The sequence below is a fragment of the Cupressus sempervirens genome, chromosome 8, assembly GCF_028749045.1.
Source record: "Cupressus sempervirens isolate cs-2001-9-10 chromosome 8, ASM2874904v1, whole genome shotgun sequence".
NCBI lineage: Eukaryota > Viridiplantae > Streptophyta > Pinopsida > Cupressales > Cupressaceae > Cupressus > Cupressus sempervirens.
In genome coordinates, this window is record NC_143125.1 from 632,592,881 (window position 1) to 632,608,605 (window position 15,725).

A 15,725-nucleotide genomic window follows, 5' to 3' on the forward strand; every position below is an offset into this window, starting at 1 on the left:
TTATTAATACATATTATTATTATCACATATAAATTATAATCTATAATATATTATTATTATTGTTATCATATGTAAATTATAATCTATAATATATTATTAATATTATGAGTTATGTTATTAATATATAATAATATATTATGTTATTATTATTATATATATAATTATTATTTTTACTATATTATTTCTATTGGACTCGTTTATATGGGTTGAAAGGGCTCATAGGATGACCTATGACCCCTTTCCACACATTCCATAATGACATATGTCCCTGAGGGATCCTAGGACCCCTAGGGACAAATTAGAATAGTTTATATGGGTCGAAGGGGTTCACAGGATGACCTCTGAACCTTTTCGACATATTAAGAGATGACATATGTCCCTAGGGGTCCTAAAACCCCTAGGGACATATTAGAATCATTCATATGGGTCGAAGGTGCTCATAGGGTGACCTATGACCATGTTCGACACATTCCATGATGACATATGTCCTTAAGGGTACAAAGACCCCTAGGGACATATTAGAATCATTCATATGGATCGAACAGGATTGTAGGGTGACATATGACCCCATTTAACACATTTCATGATGACATATGTCCTTAAGAGTTCTAAGACCCCAAGGGACATATTAGAATCTTTCATATAGTTTAAAGGGGGTCATAGGGTGAACTATGACCCCCTTGACACATTACATGACCACATATGTCCCTAGGGGTCCTAGGACCCCTAGGGACATATTAAAATGCTTCATATGGGTCAAAGGGGGTCATAGGTTGACCTATGAACCCCTTTGACAAATTAAATGATGACATATGTACCTAGGGGTCCTACGACCCCTAGAGACATATTAAAATTATTCTTATGGGTCAAAGGGGCTCATAGGGTGACCTATGACCTCCATCAATCCATTACATTACGACATATCTCCCTAGGGATCCTAGGACTTCTAGGGACATATTAGAATCATTCTTATGGATCAAAGGGGGTCATAGGTTGACTTATGACCCAATTTGACACATTACATGATGACATATGTCCATAGGCATCCTAGGACCCCTAGGGACATATTAGAATCATTCTTATGGGTCAAAGGGGGTCATAGGTTGACCTATAACCCATTTTGACCCATTACATGATGGCATATGTTCCTAGGGGTCCTAGGGACATATTAGAATGCTTCATATGGGGTCAAAGGGGGTCATAGGTTGACCTATGACCCCCTTCGACCCATTAAATGACGACATGTATCCCCAAGAGTCCTAAGACCCCTAGGGACACATTAGAAGCATTCATAAGGGTCAAAGGTTTCCTAGGTTGACCTATGACCCCCTTCGATCCATTGCATGATGACATATGTCCCCATGGCTCCTAGGATCCCTAAGGACATATTAGAATCATTCGTATGGGTCAAAGGGGGTCATAGGCCATTCGACCCATTACATGATGACATATGTCCCTAAGGGTCCTAGGATCCCTAGGGACATATTAGAATCATTCTTATGGGTCAAAGGGGGTCATAGGTCCCTTTGACTCATTACATGATGACATATGTCCCCAGAGGTCCTAGGATCTCTAAGAACATATTAGAATTGTGCATATGGTTCAAACGGGGTCATAGGTTGACCTATGATGCCATTTGACCCATTACATGATGACATATGTCCCTAAGGGTCCAAGGATACCTTGAGACATATTATAATCGTTCATATCGGTCAAAAGGGATAATAGGTTGACCTATGACACCCTTCGACCCATTACATGATGACATATGTCCCTACGGGTCCTACAACCTCTAGGGACATATTAGAATTGTTCTAATAGGTCAAAGGGGGTCATAGGCTGATCTATGACCCCTTTGGACCCATTACATGATGACATATGTCCCTAGGGGTCCTAGAACCCCTAGGGACATATTAGAATCATTCTTATGGGTCAAAGGGGAAAATAGGGTGACCTATGACCCCCTTCGACCCATTACATGATGACATGTGTCCCTACAGGTCCTAGGACCCTTAGAGACATATTAGAATCATTCTTATGGGTCAAAGGGGGTCATAGGTTGACTTATGAGCAACTTCGACATATTATATGATGGCATATGTCCCTAGGGTTCCTAAGACCCCTAGGGACATATTACAATTGTTAATATGGGTCAAAGGGGGTCATAGGTTGACCTATGACCATCTTTGACCTATTATATGATGACATATGTCCCTAAGGGTCTTAGGACACCTAGGGACATATTAGAATTATTCTTATAGATCAAAAGGGGTTATAGGTTGACCTATGACCCCCTTTAACCCATTACATGATGACATATGTCTCTATGGGTCCTAGGACCCCTAGGAACATCTTACAATCATTCATGACCCATTGCATGATGACATATGTCCTTAGGGTTCTTAGGACCCCTAGGGACATATTAGAATTGTTTATATAGGTCAAATGGGGTCATAGGTTGACCTATAATCTCCTTCGACCCATTAAATGATAACATATGTTCTTAAGGTTCCTAGGACACCTAGGAATATATTAGAATCATTTTTATGGGTAACAGGGAGTCATAGGTTGACCAATGACCACCTTAGACACATTACATGATAATATATGTCCCTAGGGGTCCTAGGACCCATAGGGACATATTAGAATGTTTCATATGGGTCAAACAGGGTCATAGGTTGACCTATGACCCCCTTTGACATATTAAATGACAACAATTGTTCCTAGGGGTCCTTGGACCCCTAGGGACATATTAGAATAATTCTTATAGGTCCAAGGGGGTCATAGTGTGACCTATAACCCCCTTCAAACCATTACATGATGACATATGTCCCTAGGGGTCCTAGGACCCCTACGGACATATTCAAATGCTTCATATGAGTCAACAGGGGTCATAGGTTGACCTATGACTCTCTTTGACCCATTAAATGATGATATCTGTCACTAGAGGTCCTAGGACCCCTAGAGACATATTAGAATCGTTCTTATGGGTCAAAACCTATGACCCCCTTCGAGCAATTACATGATGACATATGTCTTTAGGGGTCCTAAGACCCCTAAAAAGATATTAGAATCATTCTTATGGGTGAACGGGGGTCATAGGTCACACCCTTCGACCCATTAAATAATGACACATGTCCCTAGGTGTCCTAAGACCCCTAAGAACATATTAGAATCATTCATATGGGTCAAAGGGAGTCATATTTTGACCTATGACCCTCTTTGACCCATTAAATGATGACATTTATCGCTAAGGGTCCTTGGGCCCCTAGCGACATGTTAGAATAGTTCTTATGGGTCAAAGTGGGTCATAGGTTGATTTATGACCCCCTTTGACCAATTACATAATGACATATGTCCCTAGGGGTCTTAGGACCCCTATGGACATATTAGAATCATTCTTATGAATCAAAGGGAGTTATAGGGTGACTTATGACCCCTTTTCACCCATTAAATAATGACATATGTCCATAGGGGTCCTAGGACCCCTAGCGACATATTAGGATTGTTCTTATAGGTCAAAGGAGTTCATAGGTTGACCTATGACTCCTTTTGACCCATTAAATGAAAATATATATCTCTAAGAGTCTTAAAACCCCTAGGGATATATTAGAATCATTCTTATAGGTCAAAGGAGGTCATAGGTTGACCTATGATCCCTTTCAACCCATTAAATGTTGACATACATCCCTAAGGGACCTAAGACCCCTAAGAACATATTAGAATCATTCTTATGGGTCAAAGGGGGTCATAGGTTGACCTATGACCTCTTTCAACCCATTATATGATGACATATGTACTTAGGGGTCCTAAGACTCTTAGGGACATAATAGAATATTTTTAATGGGTCAAAAAGGCTCATAGGATGACCTGTGACCCCCTTTTACCCATAAGAACAATTATAATATGTTCTTAGGTGTCCTATGACTCTTAAAGACATAGGTCATGATGTAATAGGTCAAAGGGGATCATAGGATAACCTAAAACCCCCTTTGACTTATAAGAATGATTCTAATATGTCCTTAGGGGTCTTAAGAACCTTGGGGACATGTGTCATCATGTAATGGGTCAAAGACTATCACAGGTCACCCTATGAGCCCCTTTGTCTCATAAGAATGACTCTAATATATCCCTAAGTGTCTTAGGACCCCTAGGGACATATGTCATCATGTAAATGGTCAAAGGGGGTCATAGGTCAACCTATGACCCCCTTTGACTCATAAGAATGATTATAATATGTCCGTAGGGGTCCTAGGATCCCTTTTGACATATGTCATCATGTAATGAGTTGAAGGGGGTCACAGGTCAACCTATGACCCCCTTGGACCTATAAGAAAAAATTTATTATGTCCCTAGGGTTTCTAGGAAACTTAGGGACATATGTAGTCATGTAATGGATCAAAGGGAGTCATAGGTCAACCTATAACCTCCTTATACCCATAAGAATGATTATAATATGTTCTTAGAGTTCCAAGGACCACTAGAGACATATGTCATCATGTAATGGGTCAAAGCGGGTCATAGGTCAACCTATGACCACCTTTGACCCATATGAATGATTCTAATATTTCCCTAGGGGTCCTAGGACCTCTAGGGACATATATCATCATGCAATGCATTGAAAGGGGTCATAAGTCAACCTATGACACCCTTTGACCCATAGAAACAATTCTCATATGTCCCTAGGGGTCTTAGGGACATATTTCATCATGTAATGATTCAAAAAAACTATGACCCCCTTTGACACATATGAACAATTATAATATGTCCCTATGTAATCATTTAATGGGTCGAAGGGGATCATAGGCCAACCTATGACCCCCTTTGACCCATATGGATGATTCTAATATGTCCCTAGGGGTCTTAGGATGCTTAGGGACATTTCATCATGTAATGTGTCGAAGGGGGTCATAAGTCAACCTATGATCTCTTTTGACCCATAATAATGATTTTCATATGTCTCTAGCAGTCTTAGGGACATATATCATCATGTAATGAGCCAAAGAGCGTTATAGGTCAATCTATGACCCCCTTTCACCCATATGAACAATTCTAATATGTCCCTAGGGGTCTTAGGTTCCCTATGGACATATGTCAACATTTAATGGGTCGAAAGGTGTCGTAGGTCAACGTATGACCCCATTTGACCCATATGAACAATTCTAATATGTCCCTAGGGTTCCTAATACCCTTAGGAACATATGTCATCATTTGATTAGTCAAACGGGGTCATATGTCAACCTATTACCCTTTTTGACATGAACAATTCTAATATGTCTCTAGGGGTCCTAGGACCCTTAGGGACATATATCATCATTTAATTGGTCAAAGGGGGTCATAGGTTAACCTATGACCCCCTTTGACCTATATGAACAATTCTGATATATCCCTAGGTGTCCTATGACCCCTATGGACATATGTCTTCATGTAAAGGGTCAAAAAGGGTTATAGATTGACTTATGACTCTTTTTGACCCATAAAAATGATTCTAATATGTCCCTAGGTTTCCTAGGACCCCTAAGGACATATGTTATCATGTAATCGGTCGAAGGTGGTCATAGATCACCCTATGACCCCTTTTGACCCATAAGAATGATTCTAATATGTCTCTAGGGTTCCTAGGACCCCTAGGGACATATGTCATCATGTAAACATTCAAAGGGGGTCATAGGTCAACCTATGACCCCCTTTGACCCATAAGAACAATTCTAATATGTCCTTAGGGGTCCTAAGAACCCTTTTGACATATATCATCATGTAATGGGTCGAAGGGGGTCATAGGTCAACCTATGACCCCCTTTGACCCATAAGAACCATTCAAATATATCCTTAGGGTTTCTAAGACACCTATGGACATATGTCAACATGTAACAGGTAAAAGGGCATTATAGGTCAACTTATGACCCCCTTAGACACATAAAAAATATTATAATATGTCCCTAGGGTTCCAAGGACCACTAAGGACATATGTCATCATGTAATGGATCAAAGTAGGTCATAGGTCAACCTATGACCACCTTTGACCCATAAGAATGATTCTAATATTTTTTTAGGAGTCCTAGGATCTCTAAGAACATATGTCATCATATAATGCGTCGAAGGGGGTCATAGGTTAAACTATGACCCCCTTGGACCCATAAAATTGATTCTCATATGTCCTTAGGGGTCATAGAGACATATATCGTTATGTAATAGGTTGAAGGGATTCATAGGTCAACCTATTACCCCCTTTGACCCATATGAACAATTCTAATATGTCCCTAGGGGTTATAGGACCCCTAGGGACATATATCATCATTTAATGGGTCGAAGAGGGTGATAAGTCAACCTATGACCCCCTTGGACCCATATGAACAATTCTAATATGTCACTATGGGTCCTAGGACCTCTAGAGACACATGTCATCATTTAATGGGACAAATGGGGTCATAAGTCACCCTATGACCCCCTTTGACTTATATGAATGATTCTAATATGTCCCTAGGGGTCCTAGGACCCCTAAGGACATATGTCTTCATGTAAAGGGTTGAAGAGGGCCATAGGTGAACCTATGACCTCCTTTGACCCAAATGAACGATTCTAATATGTCCCTAGGGTTCTCAAGATCCCTAGGGACATATGTTGTCATGTAATGTGTTGATGGGGGCATAGGTCAACCTATGACCCCCTTTGACTCATATGAATGATTTTTGTATGTAGGACCTCTAGGGACATATGTCTTTATGTAAAGGGTCAAAGGGTGTCATAGGTGAACCTATGACCCCCTTTGACCCATATGAATTATTCTAATATGTCCCTAAGGTTCTTAAGACCCCTAGAGACATATTTCATCATGTAATGTGTCGAAGGGGCCATACATCAACCTATGACCCCCTTCAACCCATAAGAACAATTTTAATATGTTTGTAGGGGTCCTAGGACCCCTAGGGACATATGTCATTATGTAATGGGTTGAAGGGGATCATAAGTCAACCTATGACCTCCTTTGACCCATATGAACAATTCTAATATGTCGCTAAGGGTGCTAGGACCCTTAGGGACATATGTCATCATGTAATGGATCAAAGGGGGTCATAGGTCAACCTATGATGTGCTTTGACCCATATGAACAATTTTAATATGTCATCATTTAATGAGTCAAAGGGGGTCATAGGTCAACCTATGACCTTCTTTGACCCATAAAAATGATTCTGATATGTCCCTAGGGGTCCTAGACCCCTAAGGACACATCTCATCATTTAATGGGTCAAAGTTGGTCATAGGTTAACCTATGACCCCTTTGACTCATAATAATAATTCTAATATGTCCCTAGGGGTCCTAGGACCCCTAGGGACATATGTCATCATGTAATATGTTGAAGGGGGTCATAGGTCAACCTATGACCCCCTTCGACCCATAAGAACGATTCTAATATGTCACTAGGAGTCTTAGGACCCCTAGAGATATATGTCGTTATGTAATGTGTTGAAGGGGGTCATAGGTCAACATATGATCACCTTTGACTCATATATATTAATAATATACATATCTATTAATAACATAAATATTAATATACTAATATATATTAATAAGATATATATATATATATATATTACGTTATTATATTTAGTAAAAATAATAATAATATAAATTATATTTATAGATTATAATAAAATTAGCATAATATATTATTATATATTAATATATTATATGTTATATATTTACATTACGTTATTATATATATAATATATTGTAAGACATATTTACATAGTAATATAACAAAATTAGTTTATAAATCATATGCTATAACTCTTAAATCCGATTTTCCCTCCAAAATGGGTTGAAATTTCAAATTTCCCATCTAAATTCACCGAGCCATAGTGGATATCCAATTTGAAATCAGCTATCCGATTTGAAATCAGATATCCGATTTGAAATTGGATATCCGATTAGGCTTGGTATTTACCAAGCCTACCCTGTCAACCCAAAATACGTGTTTGAAGTTTGAAGAGTGTTTTAGTGATACTCAAACTTCGAGTAGCTATCTGACAATGTTATTTTGATCAAAATTGAATAAAATGAAAAGGGTTTTTTAATATCATTCTCGAGATTCTATCAATATAATTTTTTTCAAATTCTGAGTTCGATAAGTATTTATTAGTTAATTATTAATGAAGATTATTGTAAAGTGTTGATTGACATACTGATTGAAAAATAGCTATAACTTTCAAATGGTATAACATTTTTTAAATCTAAAAGTTGTGTCACATTCTATGCTTCACTTAGTATAAGAAAAGAAAAATTTAAATTTGGTAAAATTTTCTACTAATTAAGGTGGTCAGACATGGGACTTTTTTTTTCGAAAAGGTTTTGGTAGAAAATTCATATTTAATTATTTATTTGGAATAAAAATACTAAAAAATATGCGTCACATCCGGGCATGAGTCTACTTTTCATATCTATAATTATATTAAAAATATATTATCATTTGATTTTGATTAAGGTGGTTAGACATACACCTACTTTTTATTTTTGCCCTAAAATTTTTGTAGTACTGCATTAAAATTCAAACTTTTGACCAATTAATTATTTTTTTCTCCTAATAAGGCCTAATAGTTTAAAAACTACATTCAATTTCCTACAGATTATTTTCTTACAAATTTTTGATATAAAGTCCATAAACACTTTAAAATTATGTGGGCATATGCACCGAGTTGTGGTGCCAAAAAGGTGATAAGAATTTTTTTTTTTCCTATTTTAAAAAGCGTGTACACACTATAGCGTGCATGCGCTATGGCTTGGGCAACCCAAGCCATAGCGCATGCGCGCTATAGTGCGTATGCACTTTTTAAAAATAAAAAGTATATATGATGGGCTACAAACCCGCAGCCCATAATTTTCATCAATATTTTCTTCTACTGCTACAGCGAGCAGCACGTACGCGAGTTGAAGACTCAACATTTGCACCACCATTTGCCAAAATGCCTCTCGTCAATGAAATCCAAGACGACAAGCGCACCCACGACGACATCGTAAGTGATATAAACCTAAAGTTGCATTGTTTGATATATTTTTCATATTGTTTTGTAAGTTTTTTATATTCTTTTGTAGGGTTTTTACAAATTTTATTTAGATTTGTTTATTTATTTGAATTTCAATTGATTTTTTATCAGGAAATGTTCATAATCAACTAAAAAATCCACAAGAACATCAAAACCCTCAAGAACCCCAAAACCAAAACCCTCCTAAAGAAGAAGAACAAATTCCACAACTCGAACCAATTGCAAGACCTCCACCAAGCACACAAGAAAATATAAGAAATGAAATAGAGAGAGGCAAAACTGAATTAGAAGGAATCATTGCTCGGTTGAAAGAATTCGGACAAACCAATCCAATGAGGGCTCAATTGGCATCATCCTTTGAATCCATTAACACTCAGATAGCCTCAGTTAGTGGCCAGTTAGATATTTGGTGGGCTAAGAGGGATGAACAAAAAAGATTTTATGCAAATAAATTGTCATATGAAGATGTTAGAAAAAAGGAAATAACAAAAGGTAGTATATGTGCATTATTTAGAAAACCCAGTGAGCAAAATACTGTTAGAGAGGGTACTAAACGATTCCCCATCCATTGGTGCATACATGATGCTATTAGAAATAATTTTTGGGATAGATGGTGGATGGTTTTTGATGCCCCTCCTTGCAACAATCACGAGGTCCCCATGTATTGTTTGAAGAAATTATATTGTGAGTTTGTCCTTGGGGAGATCCCCAATTATTTTGATATGTTAGACTCCCAGGGTAGAGGTGGTGGGTCATCATTTGAGAGGCCAGGAGCACATCGTGACCCTAATGTAGTTAGGGCAGCCGTGGTCCATCCACAGCGCGAACATGTGATTATTCCTTCAGTTGTGAAGGAACATGTAGAGGCCAGCACTCTAAGGACCATTAATACTTTGACACAGACCCTCATCCATTCCATGAGCCCATTAGTTGAGGGGGAGCCTTCTATACATCATGGTCACATGTGCACTTCATGCGGATCCCTATACACATTTGGCACTCATGTCGGAGATGGTGCAGATGATGGGCTTATCACCGATCAGTTCTTGAACGAGACATTTGGCATTGACACACAGGTAAATTACTAATTTGATCACATTTTATACATATAGTGAATGATTAATTAATTAGGATTTATTAACATTGTTCAAAATTTAGGGTCAAAGTGTTCCTGGGCCTAGCAGCGATCCTCCAGGCCCATTTTTTGTCCCTTCGACGAGTCCTAAGGTATGTATCAATTTAATCATTTTAATTAATACATATATTTATTACGTAATCATATTAAGGATTGACCAAAAAAAATATGCATGTGCATCAGTTCTCCATAGGACCCTCAACCTTTACCATAGACGCAGAGCAGAGACATCATACGAGCTTCACACAGGTACAGTTGTTTCATGTTAATTTAATTCATTTGATTATATTTATTCCATGTTTCATGTTAGATATAACATGTATTATATGACATGCAACTCATGATGTCAGACACACCTCCTCATCTGCGACAGTCTGTTGATAGTGGAGTGGCCGCAGCTGTGGCTAGCTCATAGCCACTGACGGAGGTATGAAAGAATTTTCTTCATTTTAGTTGTTTTTTATAATAGTTAATCTCAAAATTTCTAATGTTATTTATAAGTGATTATATTTATTGAATTGTTGTAGGGTCTTGTCATGCCGGATCGTCCACGAGCATTTGAGGTGGACTTACAGAGTGACTATTTGTTGGCGGTAAGAAAATAATTGATTTTGTGAGTACATATATTTGATTTCAATGTATAATAAATATTGATTCATATCTACTTTCTTTGTATCAGTTGGACCTCGAGAAGAGCCTCAACAAGAGGTCAAGTGAGCGTGTCAGGAGGGCCCTATCATCTCCACTATCTCCCTCCACATGATGGCAGAGGACGTCGAGAGACTTGTTTCCTTCCCCATGTATATATATAGGCATCTGAGAGACATATTCGATACACATTTGATGTACATATGACATTCTATATTTGATGTATGACATGTTTGATGTATGAAATTATTGGTTAATATATGATATGTTTGTTCATATATGACATTATTGGTTATCATTTTATATTATATGTTTGTTCATGTATGACATTAAATTAGATATGTTCGTGTATGAAATTAAATTAGATATGTGCATGTATAAAATTAAACTAAATTGCTAGAGAGTTGCCATTATGTCTACCAACTAGTAGATGTTCTTTTTTGCTTTATTAGTATTTCTCAAAAACTGCAAAGAAGTTGTTTCTGGTGAATAGTTGTAAACAATTGTGATCATTGACTTCATGTACTCATGGCTTTGGCTGTGAACACGTGTAACTTTGGCTATAAGAATCCATGGCTTTGGCTATGTGCACTAGTGGCTTTGGCTGTGAGCATTTATGGCTTTGGTTGTAGGCACAATATAGCCTTGGCTGTAGGTTGTCTTTCTTGCTGCATGTCAAAGTTACCTTCAAGAATATCATTAGTCTAAGATCATTACAATTAAAATACTATGACATAATACCTTGGAAATAATAGTCTTTAACCCATTACTTTATTTGTTAAAACATCATGTAGTATCTACTGTAGTCCTTCTACTCAAATATGTTTTCAAAAATACTTAGTATGGCAAAGAAATGTCTATGAAAAGCTTGTCAAATAGGATATTGAAGAACTAAATGTGGATAGTCATTAGTACCCATCAATAAGAACACGGACATCTTTCTCAAGCAAGCCATATGATGTTAGCAAGTAATTTATAAATTTCCTTTGCAAATAACTAGAAGATGCTATGAATCTTAATACAGAGTTAATCACGAACTCATTATTCCATCCAAGAAGCATATATCACCCTAAGCCAATTAATCGACAGGATAAAAATTAATTCAATTTCAACAAAATTTTGAGTATAACAAGCATCTTAGGGATTCTTACAAGAATTAACACGATGTTCACAAGAGAATTACAAGTTTTTGTAATGCTATTTCACATATTGTAATCATATTCAGTTTTGAATGGCCATTTTTGTTACAAGCATAAATGTTCTTTAAGGTCTTTTAATTCTAGACATGAACTTTATTATGAAGCTTTTTTATGACAACCCACTCAATGCATGTATTTTTTTTCCACGTTATGCTAATTTGACTTTCATTGGTTGATTTGGGTCTAGACATGACGTTATTCACTACCTTTTTTATATATTATTTTTTTTTGTAGTGAGGTTCTGGCTTGAATGAATGTATTAATCATCGAAGTTGTGAACCTTGGTCGAGATTCTTACAAATATATTTTCAAATTGGACCTTAAATAGTTTTCTCAGTCACCCCTTGTACACAGATACTGAAATTGTAGTTAATTACAAAATTAATACTGAATTAACACAAGTTTAATTGAGAAGTATTATGTTCCTCAATAGGCTAGATTATTATTGACCGGGAAGCTTTATCTTAGAGTAGTTGGTTTCCTAAATCTTTAGTGCAATGACAGTCTTATGGAATGTGGAATTAGGTATGCTAGCTAAGGAATGTTATTTAAAAGGTAGAGGAAACTCAAGAATCACGTGTTTCCAATCAATATAAATGTTTAAATCGCTTCTCTAATTTTTTCTATTTATGATCTTCTTAAAACTTAACTTTCTAAATGCATTGATGGGGAAATAAAGATCTTCTAGGAACTAAAGGCTAATCATGTTTGATACTTACAATTCTCTATTTTTATCTAATAATTTAAAAAAGATTGTACAAGTGTTTTCAAAGAGCAACACTTGTCACTAACATCATAAGAAGGAATATCCAAGGAGACTTACCACTGATCCCCCACCACCAAATTCAAGAGAAAACAAAATTCCACAACTAAAGAGATAGTAACAATGATCATCCCTAGTCTCTCCATTATCACAAAATGATTACCATCAAAATTTCCATTTCCAATTGCATCATGTGCATTGAAGCGATAGTAACATTTTCACTCTCTTACCTAATGTCTCCCATTTCTGAAACTCCTGGGGAAGGGCAAGGCCATATTCTTAGTACTTCAAAATACAACGAGTTCCATTTTTTCACATATTGATAATCATTGACTTAAAGTATAGTTGAAGTATTGATAACCCATAGATATGCCCCATCAAAGATCGCAGCCCTATGGCATTTAGTGACCCTTAGGGACATTCTAGTTTAGCGTGCTTGAGAATGTTCAAGCACTGAAGGGGACAGGAAGAGGTTGGGGATAGGGTTTACCCGGCCACTTGGAGCTAATGGAGCAAACAGTTTGATCCCACAATGAAAGATGAGAGAGATTTGGTAGTTGGCAACTTTGTATTGGCCAACACTACAAGTTTTAGCATCACCCGAGATGGCATTGTAGAATGAAAACGGAATGTGATCTCCAAAAAGTGAGAGAGGTTATTGTAGGTCTCTACAACACAGTCCTGTAGGAATTGGAATCTCATCCATATCTCGCACAAGCTCCGAGATATACCCCATCAAAGATCGCAGCCTTGTGGCATTTAGTGACCCTTAGGGACATTCTAGTTCGGTGTGCCTGAGAACATTTGAGCACTAAAGGGGACAAGAAAAGGTTGGGGATAGGGTTTACCCAGCCACCCAAAGCTAATGGAGGAGACAATTTGATCCCACGAGGAAAGATGAGAGAGATTTGGCAGTTGGCAACTTTGTACTGGCCAACACTACAAGTTTCAGCATCACCCGAGATGGCATTATAGAATGAAAATGGAATGTGATCTCCAAAAAGTGAGAGAGGTTATTGTAGGTCTCTGAAACACGGTCTTGTAGGAATTGGAATCTCATCCTTATCTCACACGAGCTCCAAGATATGCCCCGTCAAAGATCGCAGCCCTGTGGCATTTAGTGACCCTTAGGGACATTTGGGTTCGGTGTGCCTGAGAACGTTCGAGCACTAAAGGGGATAGGAAGAGGTTGGGGATAGGGTTTACTCGGCCACCCAGAGCTAATGGAGTAGATAGTTTGATCCCACAATGAAGGATGAGAGAGATTTGGCAGTTGGCAACTTTGTACTGGCCAACACTACAAGTTTCAGCATCACCCGAGATGGCATTGTAGAATGAAAAAGGAATGTGATCTCCAAAATGTGAGAGAGGTTATTGTAGGTCTCTGCAACATGGTCCTATAGGAATTGGAATCTCATCCATATCTTGCATGAGCTCCGAGATATACCCCGTCAAAAATTGCAGCCCTGTGGCATTTAGTGACCCTTTGGGACATTCGAGTTCGGCGTGCCTGAGAACGTTTGAGCACTGAAGGGGATAGGAAGAGGTTGGAGATAGGGTTTACCTGGCCACCCGGAGCTAATGGAGTAGATAGTTTGATCCCACGACGAAAGATGAGAGAGATTTGGCAGTTGGCAACTTTGTACTGGCCAACACTACAAGTTTCAGCATCACCCGAGATGGCATTGTAGAATGAAAATGGAATGTGATCTCCAAAAAGAGAGAGAGAGAGGTTATTTTAGGTCTCTACAACATGGTCCTGTAGGAATTGGAATCTCATCCATATCTTGCACGAGCTCCGAGATATGCCCCATCAAAGATCGCAGCCCTGTGGCATTTAGTGACCCTCAGGGACATTCGGGTTCAGCATGCCTGAGAACGTTCAAGGATTGAATGGGAAAAGAAAAGGTTGGGGATAGGGTTTACCTGACCACCTAGAACTAATGGAGTAGATAGTTTGATCCCACGACAAAAGATGAGAGAGATTTGGCAGTTGGCAACTTTGTACTAGCCAATACTACAAGTTTCAGCATCACCCAAGATGGCGTTGTAAAATGAAAACAGAATGTGATCTCCAAAAAGTGAGAGAGGTTATTTTAGGCCTCCACAACATGGTCTTGGAGGAACTAGAATTTTATCCATACCTCACATGAGCTCCGAGATATGCCCCGTCAAAGATCGCAGCCCTATGGCATTTAGTGACCCTTGGGGACATTCTGGATTGGCATGCCTGAGAATGTTCGAGCACTGAAGGGGATAGGATGAGGTTGGGGATAGGGTTTAGTCAGCCACCCAGAGCTAATAGAGTAGACAGTTCAATCCCATGATAAAAGGTGAGAGAGATTTGGCAGTTGGCAAATTTGTACTAGCCCATACTGCAAGTTTCAGCATCACCCGAGATGGCGTTGTAAAACAAAAATGGAGTGTGATCTCCAAAAAGTGAGATAGGTTATTGTAGGTCTCTACAACATGGTCTTGTAGGAACTAGAATCACATCCATACCTCACACAAGCTCCAAGATATGCCCCATCAAAGATCGCAGCCCTATGGCATTTAGTGACCCTTGGGGACATTCTGGATTGGCGTGCCTGAGAACATTCAAGCACTGAAGGGGATAGGAGGAGGTTGGAGATAGGGTTTACTCATCCACGTGGAGCTAACAGAGCAGACATTTCAATCCCACGAGGAAAGGTGAGAGAGATTTGGCAGTTGGCAACTTTGTACTAGCCGACATTGCAAGTTTCAGCATCACCCGAGATGGCATCGTAAAATGAAAATGCAGTGTGATCTCCAAAAAGTGAGAGAGGTTATTGTAGGTCTCCAAAAAGAGTGTTTAAAAATGCAAAAATAGTGGGGGGTCCTTTGTATGGTTTGGGAGTTTGACCATTAAAACTAGAAATTGTCCTAGTAGTAAGTGTTGGTAACAGTTTTGAAATTT